The 17553-nt window shown below is 39.5% G+C and overlaps 1 long non-coding RNA gene and 1 pseudogene across 1 annotated transcript in view; both read left to right on the forward strand.

The window, feature by feature from the left end:
* The window catches only part of LOC144305862 (uncharacterized), a 173573-nt gene that overhangs the window by 87551 nt on the left and 68469 nt on the right, over positions 1 to 17553 (forward strand). The window lies entirely within an intron of this gene.
* LOC144306136 (ATP synthase peripheral stalk subunit d, mitochondrial pseudogene) lies at positions 11676 to 12156 on the forward strand (annotated as a pseudogene).

Raw genomic sequence — 17553 nt, forward strand, 5'->3', positions numbered from 1 at the left:
TGTATCAGAACTAAATGACTATCTCCCTCACGTCTAAAGTATTTTTAAAAATTGAGAAAAAACTTCCAAGTCACCCATTTCCACAAAATAAGAAAATGACCCTTAAACATATGAAACGATGCTCAACCACACTCAGAATAAAAGTATTGTTGATTGAAACTGTACTTTTTTCCAGAGGTCAAAATGGAAAAACTCACAAGTTGGACAATACACTATTGGCGAGGCAGTAGAAAAACAGGCTGTGTTTATTTGCTGGGGCTGCCATTAAAACCTACCACAAACTGGGTGACTGACACACAGAAATGTATTTTCTCATTGTTCTGAAGGCTAGAAGTCCAAGATCAAGTTGTTGGCAGGTTTGGTTTCTCCTGGGGTCTCTGTCCTTGGCTTGCAGATGGCTGCCTTCTTGCTATGTCCTCACATGGCCTTTCCTCTGTGCAGCACATCCCTGGTATCACTCTGTGTGTCCAAATTTTCTCTTCTATGACACCAATCAGATTGGATGAGGGTTTGTTTCACTGGCCTTATTTTAACTTAATCACCCCTTCAAAGGCCCTTTCTCCAAAAATAGTCACATTCTAAGGTACCGAGGATTAGGGCTTCAATATTTGAATTTCAGGGGGAGACAATTCAGCCCATAACACAGGTACATACATTGCTAATCGAAGTTTAAATGGTATAATCAATTTGGAGGAAGTTAAGGCAGTATTTAAAAAATTATCAGTGCAACAATTACCCTTTGACCCAGCAATCTTACCCCCCAGAACTTTGCCTTGAAGATGACCCTCCAAAACAAACAAGCAAGCAAAAAGCATATGCACGAAGTTATTCATAGAACTATGATTTGTAGGAGTAAAATCATGGAAACAACCTGAGTGCCAATACAGGAAATATTGGTTAAACAAGCTGTAGTACATCCACACAGTGGAGTAACTATTCAACTATAAAAAGAATGGGAGAAGATCTCCACTAATTGTTCAGTTATTTCCAAGATAGGTTTCACATTAAAACTATAAAGTAAAAAAGAGGGCATATAGTAGCTACCTTTTATGTAAGATAGGAGAGGAAATAGGAAAGAAGAACACATACACACACATTTTTATGAAAAAACAAAGCACAAAACAAAACAAAACTTGGGAAGAATAAACCAGAAGCTAATGAAATAAATAGTTGCCTCCATGATAGGTATAGGGTGGGAATGAGAAAAGTGTAGAGGGATAAGTAGACAGTGACACTTTTCTGAATTTGCCTTCTCATATAGTTTTTACTTTTAAATCATCAAAATGTTATGCATATTCAAAAGTAAGTAAACAAGAGCCCAAATCCCTAATTCGAACAAAAAGAGAAACGAACCCTACTGTACAACCAGTTGATAATAGAGCCCCACAGAAACTGAAGATCATCCCAAACTAACTGAACCCAAAACTCTGGCTGCACATGCCTAGTGGGATATAGTCTAAAAGCAAAAAAGAGTTGCAAAGAAATTTGGGCTTTACATGGTAGGTTTGTTGTTGGTTGTGGTACTGGGATCACAAATCCCATACTACTTTGGGAAAATTGTAGGGTAGAGCAGATGAGTTAAAGCTGGGTGTTTTTAAGAACCAAGTTCTATCACAAGAAAAGGGAGCTACCAATAAGAGATGAAGTGCTCTCTGCATTGGATAGTAAAGTATCAGAATGACTCATGATTTCAACACATATTTCTTAGCTCTGTTGAGTAGGGTGTCAGGAAAGGAAAGTACAAGTTGAATCTGAAGTATCTTCCTGTCCCCGAAAGCAAGAGAGTCTTCAGAAACCAGCGAGGACATATCAAGTGAACACAGGAGCTAGCTTGAAGAAGTTCCAACTGGCCAAATTAGGGAAAGATTGAGTATCACAAGAACAATGATCATATGTCTTTTATTAAATTGAATTAAAAATGATAATCATAAACAAGCAAGTATGCAACACAAAATGCGATGAGAGAGTGAAAAGGGGTTCTTTACAGAAGAATGCTAGTAGAACCATAGAAGGAAATGACCAAGAGAGAAAATGACCATTTTGTCACCATTGATGTAATGATTAATTCAGGCAAGTATTAGCAATGGAAACTAAAATCTTTCAGTAAAGATTCTTGAGTAACAAGATATTCCTACCATTTTAAAGTTTAACCTTGTAAGTTACTTACTTATTAAATAAAAGTTATTTCAGTGTATCTGGATGGCTCAGTGGTCGAGTGTCTGCCTTCGGCTCATGTCATGATCCCTGATCAAGTCTCACATCAGGCTCCCCTCGAGGAGCCTGCTTTTCCTTCTGCCTGTGTCTCTGCTTCTCTCTGTGTGTCTCTCATGAATAAATAAAGAATGTTAAAAAAAGAAAATTAAAAAAGTTATTTCTACTTTGAAATAAATCTATTAGGCATCTTTTAACCAATAATCAAATAGCATTACCCATAATAGGATAGTCTGACCTCTTAGTGTGATGCTTCCTGATGTGATGCATTAAGACTCAATGCCATTTACATTATATCCTTGCCAAATATGTCTACTCAGAATTTAAACATAAGAAAACAATCAGGAAAGTCCAAGTCTGCAGGACTTTGCCTGGATGTTGTAAAAATCTCACTCTCAATGAAAGACAAGAAAAAAAGTGAAGGAGTTGTTCATGAAGAATAAAAAGACATGACAAATAACTGCAATCTATTTTGCTAGATTTGACCTTTGATTAAAAATAATTAATTACTGGGATGCCTGGGTGCCACAGCAGTTAAGTGTCTGCCTTTGGCTCAGGGCGTGATCCTGGAGTTCCATGATGGAGTCCTACATCGAGCTCCCCGAAGGGAGCCTGCTTTTCCCTCTGCCTGTGTCTCTGCCTCTTTCTGTGTCTCTCATGAATAAATAAATAAAATCTTAAAAAATAATTAACTAATAAAGACTTTGTCAAGATAATTGGGAAAATTTGAATATTTATTGTATATTAGATAGTATTATGGCATCAATGTTAAGTTTCTCGAGAGTGATTATGGCATTGTGGATATGTAGGAGAATGTCCCAAAGAAGAAACTGGTCCTAGAGGGGATATTTAGAAGCAGGAACATAAGGTGATGAAATCAGGGAAATTGAAGACCTTATACCCCTAAATATCTCTAAAGTGTAAGTGGGATTTGAGGTCTGTTTGGACAATAAGAGAGGATGGACTTGAAGATAGTGTATCTAATTTGAGTGAATGGATGTATGAAATTGGTAAGTGTACGTACTGAGTTGAGAGATCTACAAGATGTTCATGAGAAAACCTACAAGATACCATTAGAAAGGTTAGCCTAAAAGGCTAAAATTCCAAACTAAGTTGATAGCTGAAGATATTGTGGAAGATAACTTTCCTAAACAGTAGAGCAGGGGATGACAATGGGGCTGAGGATAGGACATTGGAAAACATCTGTGTTCCTTCTCCTATTGTCCTATCCATCCTCCATAGGAGCACATTCCAGCATATCAGAGCTTCAAAGAACATGGCTTCACTGTCAGTTAGGAACAGCTGTGCATCAGTCAAGTCCCACCAGGAAACAAAAGTCACCGAGATAGTCTGTCTTCTGGTGCCATCAGAAGAGTTAAGGAAACACAGAACTGGGGGCACCCAGTCTAGAATGGCAAGGGTGGAAAACCATTACCACTTTGATATCAAGGGGCACAGAGAAGATATAATGCTCTCAGTGCCTGGTGTGGGTGGGAGCCATGGAGGAGGGACTGGCCAGTGGGAAATTTAGACAGAGAACATGCTTGCTGCCAGAGAGGCCTAACTGAAAAAGTAGGAGAAAAGTAGGAGAGGGAAGAAATATCCCAATCTCTTTCACTTTCACATTAAAAATATTGATATATAATTCACATAAAATTTCATATAACATAAAACTCACCATTTTAAAGCACATAACTCAGTGGTTTTTAGTATATTCACAAGGTTGTGAAATCATCATCATTATCCAATTCCAGAACATTTCCATCATCTCAAAAAGAAACCCCATACCCAGGAGCTGCCAGTTGTCTCCTTCCCCCAGCCCCTGGCAACTACTACTCAATTTTCTATCTCTATGGATTTGCCTCCTCTGGACATTTCTTCATATGAATAGAATCATACAATATGTGGCCTTGTGTCTTTCTTCTTTCACGTAATATTTCAAGTTCATCCATGTTGTAGTATGTATCACTACTTCATTCCTTTTTATGGATGAACAACTTTCCATCGTATGGATATACCACATTTTATCCAACCATCTGTCAATTGATGGATATTTGGGTTATTTTCACTGATTTATTACTTGTACAGAGCCTCAAGGTCAGCCAGGGCCAATTCAGGTCTTTTGTGAGAATGTGTATAACTGTATGCATAGGTATAATCTTCTAGATTTTCCAAGCGCCTATAGACAAGTCACTGTCTAGCTTTTTTTTTTTTTTTTTTTCTAAGCATTTTGTTTGGTCTGTTGTTTTCCTGCATTGACTCAAGCAGCGCCCAACACTAGGAGATAAATGATTCTGACAAATGCCTCTACTCCCAAAGGTTTTCAGCACTATGTAAGTTCTGAGGTGGGTGAACTGAAGACTTCTGAGCGAAATGTAGCTTCCTGAGTATGACATATAGAGAACCAGCAGACAGGTCAAATAATTATTGTTCTTTGGGAATGAGTATCTGAAAGTGCTCCAGCTTCATTCTGCTCTGTCAGGTACCAGGAATGAAGGATATTTCTCAAGGCTACCACTAAGCTGGGGGAGTGGGGATGGGACTAGGGTTAAGAGATGCTGCTCTTACTGAGATTCAGTTGTTTTTCTTGAACAGATTACTGGGTTGCTACAAGCTTTTGATTCATTTCCAGAGTTCTGAAAAAAAATTGATTCTGACAGTTTTTGCAGCTTTTTAGGGGGCTGCTTCTATTCAGGGGATTTTTTGGAAGTCCTTACTCTATCATTTTGGTGACATCACCTTGCTACCTTATTTTTAATAACCTGTCAGTGGACAGGGCATAGTTGGCAGAAAATGGAATGGAGCAGAGGTGAATGCAAATCATTAGCCCACCTTAGAACAGTATTCAGGCTTTAACATAATACAAGATCAATGGTCAGTCAGAACCTTTAGGTCTCGGTATAAGAAATCAAAATTCTCCATTGACCCCTCTAAGTCAAAAGGAAGTATAAAAATAATTTTTGTCAAGAGATCTTTTGACACCAATATGGCCATGGTTTCAACATCTTCTTGCCACCCTCATGCCCACTGTTTAATCCAATATCCTTACTATACTCTAAGGAAAATCTTTCTCAAATTAGCATCCTCTTTAGGAGGACTAGATGAAGAATTTTCTTCCCTTAGTCTTCTATCTAACAGACGATCAGGTCTTATAAAAAAGAGGAAAGAAAAACATACAACCGAAATCCATATGACAGTATACTATCCCTCTCTTCCAGAGCTTTATGCTAGCCATTTAAAATATTTTCATTTTTATAGGCAGTCTCAGAATACTCCTTTTGTCCTCAGCAGGCGTGAAGAATAGCTTGACACCATCTTATATGAAGCAATTCTTTACAAAATTGAAGACTGTTATGAAATGTGTGGGTCCTCCATCAAATATCTTTCTCATAAAACCAATATATCTGTGGGTAGAAAACTTCTGGCCCTGTAGGAGAGGGACTTTGATGTGGTCTACAAATTTATTGGGTTCCAGAAAGCAATCACTGAGGTACCACTTACTCAAACCGTTTACTCTCCCTATGCTGTTAGAATCCCACTGACTCCTCTCTCTCTTTCTTGATGAGGCAGGTGTGGGTGAAAAGGTGTATTATTTAGGTATTCAACCAGTGATTTTATTTTCTGTGACTAGGCTAGTTTTTCTGAGAGGGGACTCTACTGCTCTGTATTTGTCACAAAAGAGCAATATGAAGAACCTGCTTGATGAGGGTTGGGAATGCTATCTCTTGATCCATGGATGTCTAGAACTCCTGTTGGGATCTTGGATCATCCAACTACATTCATTCTACTCCTACTACACACATTGCCACAAGAGACCCATGAGAAAGCTAGATTCCAGACAGAGTTGCACAAGGACAATGGCAGACCTGGGGAAAAGTGGTAGAGTAGTGATATGGCATAAATTAGTGGTGGCAGGATTTGATCCTGGGCTCTTGGCCAAAACTGAAATCTCTCCTCATGTGGAGTTTCTCATGTGTTCAGCCATTTTGCCTTTGCTCTGGACATCCTCTTGCTTTTGGCATTCTGAATTCCTATATTCTCAAAAATTAATGCCCATTTGGATTTGATTTCCCAGTGTTAAATTAATTAAACTAGGCAGCCTTTAGACTGAGGTGGCTTTAATGCCTTAGTAGCTCATGTAAGAAAAGCAAAACCTAAGCCTGTAGTGCCTAAGAAATCAAAACATAAGGATAACCAATCAGAAATAGCTAACTAGGTTTTCCCAAACAACGCATGAGTTATAACCAATCAAATAATTTCCTTACTTTGCTTTTGTGTCTTCTCTATAAAAGTCCTTTCCCTAGCTTCTGTTGGTGAAGTTCTCCCAACCATTCTGGTTGCCCAATTAGAAATTATTTTTGGTCCAATAAACCCTTAAAAATGTAATATGTCTCCATTTATCTTTTAACACCAGCATACCATGCTCCAAATTTTCCCCCTTTCTTTCTTGCCATTAAAATTTACCTATCTAATGTCTCTATAGCATCAGAAAGTTAGGCTGACTACTAATATATATCAAGATGACAATCACTAAAAAAGATTACTGTCATTTCTTCTAGGTAACATGTTTGACTTTTAATAGTAGCTTTCCATCTTTTAACTTGAAAGGGCAATCAATGAAAATTCCTGGAAAGACAGCAAAGTGTGTGAGCTGGATATTTTATGGCTACCATTCCATTCCTCTCCCATCCATGCCAGGTCTCCATTGGACATTTTAAATACACAGTACATTCAATCTTCATGATCATCTTATGAAGAAGGTATTATTATTTTATCATTCATAAAGATGAGTGACACAGGAAGTAAAAGGTGGAGCTGTGATTTGAACCCAGGTCCATCTGATTTCAAAAACTTAAGTGCCTCTCTTGGGACAACTGCCTTGGCTTGAGGCAATTTGGACCAAATGTCTCCTGCCAGGGACATGGTGCTGGGAATTCACATACTTGACCTCACTGCATCCTCCCCTTTTCATTTTAGTCAGATAGGTAGCTCTATCCAACTCAGAAATTTCCTTCCTTACTCTCATTTTTACTTCTTTCTGGATTTCAAAATATTATTTTTTTTCCTCCCATTTTGGGACTGAACTGACAAGAGAAACCTCAGGCCTTTCTCTTTTGGTGGCATCAAGTTGCTCAGAGACCAGGGAGAAACAATAAAAACCACTGTTCCATTGGAAATGGTACTTCCACGAGTCTTGAAATTAGTGAATGTTTAATAGCTAGGTAGCCCAGAGTAGGGTTCTGGATGAAATGAAGGGCATAAATAACATCATGATCTCAATAGAAAGGCGGAAAAACACCATTATGCCCTTCTTTTCTCCTCCATATGTTGTAAGTTGTGAGACTCAAGGGAAAGGCACAGTGTGCCATGAGGGACGTGGGGGAAATGTGAGCTCCAAGAATGATGTTTATGAGCACTCTGATCTTAATGAAACACCAGGTTGGGAATGTGGTAGGCACGAGTCAGGAAATTCAAAGGCCAGCTCGCGCTGCAGGGAGAATAGCTAACTCCTGATTACCTGTGAACGGGGTATCTGTGAACAGGTTGGGACCACCTGGCTTCTTCTCCTACCATTTATTCAGTTGGGCAAGAAACCCAGGGCAGGTGGGCTAGAAATAAATTATTCTCTTTTCAGTCTGCCACATGTTGGTGAGATTCAGGCCCAGGCAAAGAAGGGATTATATGTTTGAATTTACCTATGATTATTACATAGAAATCAAAAGCCAAATTTAAATAATAATTGCTTGCATATTAGCTAAGACTCTTTTTTCATCTATGGCTGACTGAGGTAGGTAAGTGAGTTGGCTGAAAGTGGTCTTGATTTCCACACTAGGTTTGAAGTTGTCTAGAGATACAACTCTGGGTGAACATAAGGACTATGTAGAACTTTGGTTATATTCTGCAAATGTCCCCATAACTAATGTGGTGTTCTGTTTGCCTTTACAGGATTCTATTTCCTGATATTTTCTCTTTTCCATAATTTTCCACTAGTCTTTACAAATGAACAGGATGTCTCACACATTTAGCCTATACTAGGGGGAAACAAAGGCACTCAGAGATCCAGGGGATGGTGAGGATGCCATGGGTGAGGACGTTGGGACCCCATGCCAGAAACCCAGAGGGTGCTTAGCACATAGTTGGAATTGGATCTCAGTCCATATGTGTTGATTTTTCACAAAATGGTGGTCTCTAGATTTCAGGTTGTTGGCAAGAACTAAATATAAGGTGTGGCAATGTATTTGACCAAAGTTAGAATTTTTTGGTTGTGGTGAAATCTGAGGGCAAAATCAAAATCCCTTCTTGCTCCCCCAACTAAAACCACTGAAAATAGTTCCTCATTGTGGTTTCTGAGACTCAAAGAAAAGACAGCTCCCAGTGGTTTATTGCACAAGGTTCAGAAGGCTCATGGACATCTAACGTTCCCACCACGCTGGATTTTGATGGGTTAAGTGTAAAGTGAATCAGGAACATGAAGATTAAATTTCCTCTCCAATACACATGGGCTTTAAATGAGGGGAAAAAGGTGCTTGGGGCATAATGCATTTATTTGCCAAACCCAAACATTCAAAAAATAGTTCAAGATGTCTCAGTAAATTCAGCCAGCTGCCCAATCCCCTCTGTCCCTGGAGTCATCGTCTACATACACACGTTGATAGGTATACAGAGAGCCATGCCTAGTCTTCTGGAACACAAGTCTCTGGTACAGATAACTGTAAATTCCCAGATGGCCTAGCGATAGTTTTAGCAGTCTTTTCCCCAAAATATGAAACAAAACTTCCTCAAACCATCTCCTTTCACCCCATGTCTACTCAAATCCACATCTCATCATGTAAAGAGATTTTGTATTAAACAAGAACTGTTCCCTCAAATATTTAGATTGAAAGCCTTACTTTGTCTCCTATTTGTATGCAGCAGCATATTAATAACTATCTGTTGGTCTGCATTGAGACCCCTAAGTGGTGACTATGTGGCTCAGTTTCTCTGGATCTAAATCTACATATGCTAGAATAGAGAGCTTAAAGAGAGAGGAGGAGGGGGGCACAAGGATATAAATCGGAGGCTATGCCAGGCATCTGGTGGTGAAGAAGAGAGGGGAAGAGCTACAGAGCTGGGGGAAGCTGAAGCCCAAGAAAACTGCTGAGTCTACATGTCCTGTGGCAAGTGGACGGGAACAAAGAGTTCCACCAATCTAATTTGTTTAGGCCAATTTTAACGATGAAAAGTAGAGACGGGAATTCATTGTTTCTTTATGCTGGTGGGTTAGATTGTCTTAGGTCAAACTTGTTGTATTGCAACAACACACTGATCACATCGGGCTCTACTGTGGTCGTGTCTGGCTACCCACTGCCCCTGATATTGGCAGGGTTTAGAGATGGAGTGGATATGGGGGTAAGGGGCGAAGGAGAGAGAAGATGATTTCAAGTGATAAGCTTGTTACTGGGCAGACTGAGACTCCAATGCTGGAGACCGAGAAAGGGGATAAGGTGATGATATACAGAGATGGTTCCTTGAAGTATCATTGGTACATATTTATTTTGGAATTGTATGTATTCTTGTGCTGGTTTACAAACTGTTGTAGGGGCATCTGGGTGGCTCAGTGGTTAAGTGTCTGCCTTTGGCTCAGGTTATGATCCCAGGGTCTTGGGATCAAATCCCCCATCAGGCTCCCCAGGGGAGCCTGCTTCTCCCTCTGCCTATGTCTCTGCCTCTCTCTGTGTCTCTCATGAATAAATAAATGAGACCTAAAAAAAAAAAAACTATTATACTTTAAGTCATATAAATAGATGAAGCTGTCCTAAATCCTTATTTCACTTCCCAAGAGAAGTACATAGTACAGTACATAGCATACTACAGAAAAAATCTCAGTGAATTGCATTTTTATTTATTTATTTTTTATTTTATTATTATTTTTTTTGAATTGCATTTTTAAAAAAGATTTTATTTATTTATACATGAGAGAGAGAGAGAGAGAGAGAGAGAGAGAGAGAGAGAGAGAGAGAAGCAGGCTTCATGCAGAAGCCTGATATGGGACTTGACCCCAGGACTCCAGGACCACGCCCTGGACTGAAGGCAGGGGCTAAACCACTGAGCCACCCAGAGATCCTCCAGTGAGTTGCATTTTGATGGTCACTTCCATTCCTGAATTTTTATTTCCCCTGAATTCTCATTCCTCTCTATTCCTTGGGACTTCCTTTATCTGTTCACTGAAACATGGAATTATGCTTCTTTAATTTTAAGAACAGTGACAAAAACATTCATTATTAGACCTTTATCACCCCCCAAATCTGTGGATTTCCATAAAATCTTCTGTATATACAGAGCTTTTAATGATATTTCTGTGTAATTAATATTCAACTCTAAGCTTTACAGGTCAAAAGACTCTATCATCACTTTCAAATGAGTACTTAAATAAGACTTGATTGAGTGCCTTGATAAGATGCCATTTCATTTCTAAGTTCCTCTCAAAACAGGGAAAAAGAAGTAAGGTTGCCATTGTCCCAGTTATAGAAATTAAAGCAGAGGGGTATGTACTGAACCTAAGTAATGCTGTGTGTAATGGGTGATGTTAAGAAGAGGAACCAGAGACATCAGAGGGCATCAGGGAAAGGAGAGGAGAACTGAAAAGAGTCATATGGATGATTAAAATGGAATAACTATCAACACGTGAGCACCAGGGCAGCAAGCATTTTAACTGATAGTATATGAAAAACAGAAATCAGATCTCTGGTAGATGTATGAATGGGCACACAGCTGACTGCACACATGGCTCTCCAACAAACAGAGGTCCACCTGGCAGAGGATGAAGCCAAAGTGTGATAAGTGGGCTTCCAGAAAACTCAAAGGTGGAACGGACTGTTGCCATCCTTTGCATTCTGGATGAAAAACTTGATAATAGATTTGTTAGGCTGGAAAATATCAAACTAAGAGGATGGAAAAAGCAAAGGTAACAGGCATAGAAGACACAATAATAAATGTTGTGAATAAAAAAAAAAAGGCAAGAACATGGTGATCCATGTGGGGTTAAAAATCAAAGTTCCCCGAGGGTCCCAAATTCTGTTTTCCTCTAATCAAAATGCAAAGACAAAGCATTCTGGAAATTCACACAACCTGATGAGTGTGTGCTTTAGGACCAGAAACTGTGTGAGGTGCTTTCAAATGTAGTATTTTGAGTCTCACACTCAAAACAAGTCACTGAAAAAGGTTTTATGATTTTTTTTTTTGATCGACTGTTGAGGAAGCTGATGTTTGAAAGGACAGGACTTGCCCCAAATGGCAGAGGTCATGAGTCTCAGAGCCGGACCTGGAATGTGGACTTCATGACCACACACTCCATGTTTCTCGACCATGCCACACTTCCATGATTTTTGGGAAGGATATTTATATGTCACTACTGAACAAAAATGGGCCTTTATATAACAGAAAGTCTAGACTGTGGGCCGCAGGGGTCAGTGAAGGATCCCAAGATGGCTGGGCGAAAATTTGCTCTAAAAACCATTGACTGGGTAGCTTTTGGGGAGATCATATTCCGAAACCAGAAGGCCATTGCCAACTCCCTGAAATCCTGGAGTGAGATGCTTCCTCCAGGTTGGCTACTCTTCCTGAGAAACCACCTGCTATCGACTGGGCTTACTACAAGGCCAATGTGGCAAAGGCTGGCTTGGTAGATGACTTTGAGAAGAAGTTTAATGCCCTGAAGTTTCCTGTGCCAAAGGATAAATACACTGTCCAGGTGGATGCCAAGGAAAAAGATGTGAAAAGCTGTGCTGAGTTTTTGTCTCTCTCAAGGGCCAGGATTGAAGATTATGAGAAAAAGAACTGGAGAAGATGAAGAACATAATTCCATTTGATCAGATGACCATTGAGGACCTGAATGAAGTCTTTCCAGAAACCAAGTTAGACAAGAAGTATCCCTACTGGCCTCACAAGCCAATCAAAACTTTATAAACTTGAGTTGGGGAGAAAGCTTTGGCCCTCATATTATAAACATTGGACATTAAAAATAATGATATGGAAAACCCCCCGGAAAGTCAGAGGATTGGACACAGGACCTTTCCTTTAGCTGTTCAGGGCTGTTGATTCTCTCAGGACCGTATTTATGGGTTTTATTACTGGTCCTGTTACTGTCTAGCCATGTAACCATAGACAAATCATGTAGTCACTGAAGTCTCAATTGCCTGGTCTGTAAATTGCAAACATTGAGCTGTATCATGAGCGCTTGACCCTCTGACATTCACATCTGCAGGGATCTTTGGAGTTACTGCTCATCTGCCAACTCTGAGTCTTCAGGGTTTCAGAGGCAACAAATCAGAAGGGAAAGGACAAGAGTAAAGACCTGTTTCTGCGACAGCTGGGAAGTGAGGAAGTGAAACAACCTGTCCCTGACCTTGCCACAACTCCTGATGGCCTCTTTGATTCTTTAAATGTCTACTGTGAGTTTATACCCAGAAGTCCTTGTGTCAGTTACCACTCAGCCAGCTCTCCCAAGAGTTTGTCAACACGGGTTTAAAGTGTTATCTTGTCCCTAGAGTACTTACTCTTAGAGTTGACTCTAATAAGTAGAAATTAAAGGTTAAAAGAATAAAGCCAATGGATTTTTAAAATGTCAATTTCACTACTGTGTTTAAGAATGGCTCAGAGGAGATGGTTGTAGGGAAAAATGCAGTAATCGGAAAAATATGGCCATAATCAAACCCAAGTTTGAATCAGAGGTGTTTGAAGGGGCCCAGGAGCCCAGGAGCCTGCCCAGAACACTAGCAGTTGGACGGAATACAGCTTTACCACCCATCGACTGTTGCTCATCACCACTTTGCCTTGTACATCCCTCTTCTCCTTTGGCTTTTGCACCAGGCCAATCAAATGAACCAAAAGTTCCAGATTCTGACTGTGTTACTTTGCTTTTCCTCTTAGTTTCCTCATCTGTCAAATAAGGTTGTTTTGAGGACTAAGTCAGCTGGTTTTGTGAAGCACCCGGGTGGTACCTGCCACTGGCAAGACATGCAGGGGAGTGGTTAGGAGAATCGAGTCTGGGACTAGACAATTTGAGGTAGAGCTTAGCTTCCTCCATTTACTAGCTCAATGAATGCAAGCAGCTTACTTAACCTTCTTATGCCTCAGTTTACTCAACTGCAAAATGCTGCTGATAAAGGCATCTGCCCCACTGAGTTGTCAAAGGTAAATGAGTTACAATGTGGTGGAACAGGGTCTGGTTCCTAGTCACTGGTGTAGACTTGGTTACTCTCCTTGCTGTTATTATGATGGTTTGCTTCTGCACCTTGTTCTCTGGCGGAAAAACTGTCAGTTCGTTCTCACTCATGGCCAGCCTACACTCGACCTGCTATAGGCAAAGCCCACCTCGTTTGTTCAATTCATATGACAAGAGGATAAGCAAACAATGACGGAATGATTTGAGGTCTCCCCGTCTTCATAGTTGGGGGAGTCAGGAGAAAGGCTCTGAGCTTTTTGCTTGTGGGAGACAGTGGGTGACTCACAGTGTATAGAAGCCCAAAGTTGTCCCCATTCCCACTCCTCTCCGCACATGAGCTGCAGAGACACAGGCTCCACGGTTCCCACCACATTCTGAGTTTGCTGTTTGCCTCTTCGGAGCACCCATGTGAATTTAAATCCTAGCTCTGCAGTGGGGCACAGCTCCTGGGGTATCCCTAAGATCCCCTCTGAGCTGGGGTTCGGGGTGTTTCTGAGCTGGGAGAATGTGCATAAAATCTGCCAAGCCGCAGCTTTGAGAAACCAAGCAACACCCACAGGGGGGCCTGGTTTGGGGCGCAGAGACCCCCGGGGAGCCAAATCACCAAACAGCGAGTTGCTTATAAAGATGAGTGGAGGGTGGGAGGCGGAAGAAATCAGTGCAATCCGTAGACATCCTCTGCCAACCTCGCACCATCACAGAGGAGGAAGCAGCGCCGCAGACCCTCTGCAGGGTGAGTGCGGTGCGGGTGTGTGCAGGCGTGCAGCGCATGCACACGCACACACGCGCACATTCGTTCTATAATGACCCCCACGGAAAACTCCTCCGCCATCCTTCCCATCCGCGGTGTTGGAGCAATTAGGTAGGACTTGGGCAGAATGATTCATGCTTCAATAAATTCAATTTCAACAAAACATAATTATGGTGAGTCACCTAATCGCAGCTGTAATCACGGCCCGCCCCTCCAGAAGTCAAAACAGTTGAGGGCATTCAGCAAGGGCGTCTGTTCCCTCATTATGACTGAAGTTTACATCTTTTGCCAAGCAGCATACTTGGGACTACAGTTCCTTTCTAATTTTTCAAATTACGGAATGTTTCAGACATATATAAAGGTGCAATGCATACCCTAGTGAATACCCCTGTATGCACCCAGCAGCTGAAAAATAAAACATTGCAAACATGCTTGAATCCCTGATCCTGTCCCTCTATTTCTCCATAGAGACAACAGTATTTGCTTTTGGTATTTATCATTCCCATGGCTGCCTTTATAGATCTTCTCTCTCTCTCTCTCTCTCTCTTTCTCTTAAAATCACAGAGCATTGTTTTCAGGTTTTAAAAAAGTTTTATTTATTTATTTATTTATTTATTTATTTATTTATTTATTTTTTTATTTTTTTATTTTTTTGAGGAGGGGAGGAGCAAAGCAAGGAGAGGCAGAGAGAGAGACTCTTAAGCAGACTCCCATCCAATGTGCAGCAGACACTGGGCTTGATCTCAGGACCCTGAAATCATGACCTGAGTGGGAATCAAGAATCTGTGCTTAACTGAGCCACTGAGGCGCCCTTTGAGTATTCAATAAATAGCATTGTTTGTGCATCCTTCTACAACTTGGTTTCTTTGCCTAACTTTTTGATATTTTTCATATTGAATGTCCATCTCTAGTTTTCTCATATTAACTGCTGTTTAGATTTCCATAAATCAATATATCAAAATTATCATGTTAACTGCTGTTTAGAATTCCATATATAAATATATCGAAATATAAAAATGTATTTTTTATCCATTCTCCTTTTGAGGGATTTAGTTTGTTTCTAACATTTTCTAATACACGTGATATTTTCTTAAATATCCTTACACATGTTTCCTGTGCTCATGTGTGAGTTTCCCTAGGGGTGTCCCAGGAGTAGGGTTGCCACTTATTGGATGTCTGCTTTGTCAACTTTAGATGCTCCCAAATTGTCCTCTAAAGTGCCCATTTGCATATCCACCAGAAGTTTAGAAGTGTTTCTGCTGTTCTGTGTTTTCCCACCAGTAGTTGGTACTCTCAGACTTAATTTTTGCCTATTTGATAAGTGTGAAACATTTCCTCATATTAGTTGTAATTTACGTTTTCCTAATTCTTGCTGAGATCAAGCAGCGTTTCATAGGATGAGGAACCATTCAAATGTCTTTTTTTGTGAGTTGTCTGCTCATGTAGTTTGATGGCTGTCTATTGCTTATCTTTTGGGGAGGTTTTGATAATACATTAAATCTGTTTCAAATATGGCAACTTATAATTTCTGTTTCTTTCCTTATCAATTTTAATAAGTTGTATTTTTCAAGGAATTATTCCTTTTATTGAGGTTGTAAACTATGATGGTGTAAAGTTGTTTCAAAGTTCACTTATTTTTTTAAATGTCTGTAGGATTTATGGTGATAACCCATTTTTTATTCCTGACAGTGCTGACATTTGTTTTTTTTTCTCTCTCTCTCTGGTAAGTTTAGGAACGTGTTGATTTCATTTTGTTCTGTTTTGTTCTTCAAAGAGCCAGCTTTTGACTTTGTTTACTTTCTTTATAAGCCATTTTCACTTTCATTGATTTCTGTTCTTATCTTTATTTCATTCCTTCTACTTTGGGCTTACTTTGCTCTTCTTGGTAGAGCTTGTGAAAGTAGATTAGGCCATTGTTTTCAGGCCTCTCTTCTTTTGTGGTTAAATCTATGTTTCCCTTTGAGCACTACTTTAGCTACATCTTATACATTTTCATGCTGTATTTTCTTTATCATTCAGTTCAAAGTATTTTCTGATTTCCTTTGTGATTTTGTATTTGACTCATAATTATTTAAAGACATGCCATTTAATTTTCAAATAATCAGATTTTCCCAGATATCTTGTTATTGATTCATTCTCTTGTGATCATAGGATACGATCCACATTATTTCAATCCTTTTGAACTTATTGACACTTGTTTTATAGCACAGAATATAGTCTAGCCTGGTGAATGTTTTATCTGTGTTTAAAAGGAACTGGTACAGCCACTCTGGAAAACAGTATGGAAGTTCCTCAAAAAGTTAAAAATAGAGCAACCCTATGGCCCAGAAATTGCACTGCTAGATATTTTAGATATTTATTAATATCTACTATGATTATGGAATTGTCTGTTTCCCCCCATAATTCTGTCAAGTATAGATTCATGTAGATTTCTTATTAGAAGCAAACATATTTATAATTATTGTCTTCCTGGTGAATTGTCCTTTAAAAATTTATCCTTGATTATTATATTTTTTTAAAAAGATTTATTTATTTATTTTAGAGAGAGAGAGAGTACATGAGCAGAGGGAGAGACAGAGGAAGAAGCAGGGAGCAGGGAGCCCAACACAAGGCTGGATCCCAGGATCCCTGAGCCAAAGGCATACACTTAACTGACTGAGCCACCCAGGTGCCTTTTGATTATACTCTTTGTCATAAAGTCTATTTTAAAAGCCTGATATTAATATAATTATCCCATTCTTTATATACTTACTGTTTCATGGTATATTTTTTCTTTTTTTAAAAAAAGATTTTATTTATTTATTCATGAAGGATGCAGAGAGAGTCAGAGACATAGGCAGAGGGAGAAGCAGGCTTTATGCAGGGAACCCAATGAGAGACTTGATCCCGATACTCCAGGATCACGCCCTGAACCGAAGGCAGATGCACTTAACTGTTGAGCCACCCAGGCATCCCGGTATATCTTTTCCATCCATTATTTTCAAACTACATGTGTCTTCATATTCAAAATGTGTCTGTTGCAGGCAATGTAGTTGAGTCTTGCTTTTTATATTGACTCTGACACTCTCTCCATTTTAATGCTTAGACCATTAGTATTTAATTTGATTAGTGTTCTGGTTGAATATAGACCTACTATTTTATTACATAACTATTTGTTTTCCTGTTGCTCTATTCTCCTTTCCCTGACTTATTTTGGATTACTTGACTATTTTTAGTATAGTATCTTAATTTAAATACTGGCTTAAAGTTATACATTATTGTATATTTCAATGGCTGTTTTATGTATTTATAAAATAGATAGATCCACAGCCTATTAAGAATTAATATTACCACTCATATAAAATATATAAACTAACAGCCCAGTGGGTCCCTTTATTACACACCCACA

Source organism: Canis aureus, chromosome 36 (genome assembly GCF_053574225.1).
Source record: "Canis aureus isolate CA01 chromosome 36, VMU_Caureus_v.1.0, whole genome shotgun sequence".
NCBI classification, from domain to species: domain Eukaryota; kingdom Metazoa; phylum Chordata; class Mammalia; order Carnivora; family Canidae; genus Canis; species Canis aureus.